Source organism: Pteropus alecto, unplaced genomic scaffold, assembly GCF_000325575.1.
Source record: "Pteropus alecto unplaced genomic scaffold, ASM32557v1 scaffold164, whole genome shotgun sequence".
In the NCBI taxonomy this organism is placed as follows: Eukaryota; Metazoa; Chordata; class Mammalia; order Chiroptera; family Pteropodidae; genus Pteropus; species Pteropus alecto.
The window spans coordinates 25,819,968-25,821,925 of NW_006439568.1; the positions used below are offsets into that span (position 1 = coordinate 25,819,968).

A 1,958-nucleotide genomic window follows, 5' to 3' on the forward strand; every position below is an offset into this window, starting at 1 on the left:
TATGGAGAAGCCAGTCCTGCTTCTCCCAAGAACTATCCCTCCAGCTACACCTGAGCTCATCCCTACCCTCTTTCTAGGGAAGAGCCTTACCAAACATATTCTTTCCTCTTTACTGTCTTCAACCTCAATCACAATCACAATAACAATCAAACATTTCTTGAGTACTTACTATGTGCCTGACACGCATCATATGATTTCATACTCACCAGTAGTCTTTATCATTATTACCCCTATTTTATAAATGAAGGAACTGTGGCTTAGTGCAGTGCTTCTCAAAGTGTAATGTACTTATGAATAATGAGAAATCCTTTCAAAATATAAGACCAGAGACAAGGACCACCATTTTGCATTTCTAACAAGCTCCAGGTGATGCAGATGGATGCTAATCCATAGACCACACTCTGAGTAGCAAAGACTTTGCCGATTAAGAAACATGCCCCCCGCCCCCATCTACAACCATGCTATCCTGAACAATCCGATCTGATGCCATCTGATCCCGTTTGATCTTGGAAGTTAAGCAAGGTTGGGCCTGGTTAGTACTTAGATGGGAGACCACCTAGGAAGACCAGGTGCTGTAGGCATAAAAAATAAAAGAAATAAGAGATTGTAAGCTGACAAGTTCCTTGCAATCTGTGAGGTCAACCAAGGGTTGCCTCGTCTAAAAATTAAAAAAAAAAAATTAAAAAAGAAACATGCCCCCAAACACTCACCTATTGAGTACAACCTGGGATTCCAATGCATAATATCCTGGCTCTAGAATTTCATATCTTACTCATTTTGCTCTCCTATTTCCCAATTCCTTAATATACACCACAGCAGCCTCTACTTGGACGCATAGCCTGGATTGCCTATCAGATTTAAGGATCCTGTATTAATTTTTCATTACTACTATAACAAATTGCCTCAAACTTAGTGTTTTAAAACAAATCAAATTTATTTTCTTACCATTTTGGAGATCAGAAGTAAAAAATGGATTTGATTGAGCTAAAGTCTAGGTGTTAGCAGTACTAGTTTCTTCTGGATACTCTGAGGGGAGAGTCTGTTTCCTTGCCTTTTCTGGCTCCTAGAGGCCATCTGCAATTCTTGGCTAATGGCTTCTAAGTCATATCACTTCAAACTCGTGTTTCTGTCATCACATCTCTTGCTACTGACTGATCCCCACACATCATTTTTATAACAATTATATATTTGTGATTACATTGGGCCCACCCAGAAAATTCAAGATAATCTTCCCCATCTTAATCCTTAATTTAATCATGTCTGCAAAGTCTCTTTTACCAGGTAAGATAATGTATTCAGTCACAGATTCCAGAAATTAGAACAAGGATATCTTCAGCATACCACAGACCTCTGTGTTTTGAATTGGAAGCAAATAAGACAAAGAACAAGGGCTGTGTATAATTAATGCTGGGCGTAAGAAATAACCCCAGAAGTGGTGTCATAGAATTCCCAAGGGCAGTAGCAGCATCCAGTGTCAGTACCCACAGCAGAGTTACTGGAGCAGGTATAGCCAGGACTCAGTGACAGGGTTAGCATGTGCTCACCATAGTGGCTTAGTTAATGAAAGTGATTCTAGTGCCCTGCTCCAATCTTCTTTATTCCTGCCCTTTCTCCAAACCTGCCATTTCAATGAACTACCCATAATCCTTCTAATAAATTTCTTTTCTGCTTATATCAATCAAAATGAGCTTCTTTTGACTGCAAGTAAGAACCACTCTTGTTTTATATCCCCTTCCAGGATAATCATAAGACAACTTACCTGAACACAAGAACTTAGAGGTACCATAGTGAAGATATTTATTTAATTGTGTTTTTTCTAGTGCTTTCTAATTTTATTTGACCATGAAATCTCTCTCTCTCTCTTTTTCTTTTCTTTTCTTTTTTTGCATTATATTCTTTTTAAATAGTTGGCAATAGAATAGCATTGAAAAGATGTTACTTCAATTTTACGAATGAGG

At 38.2% G+C, this 1,958-nt stretch overlaps 1 pseudogene; it reads left to right on the forward strand.

Annotated features, from left to right (window-relative positions):
• Nucleotides 1-448: 448 nt before the first annotated feature.
• LOC112483710 lies at nt 449-581 on the forward strand (annotated as a pseudogene).
• Nucleotides 582-1,958: the final 1,377 nt, after the last annotated feature.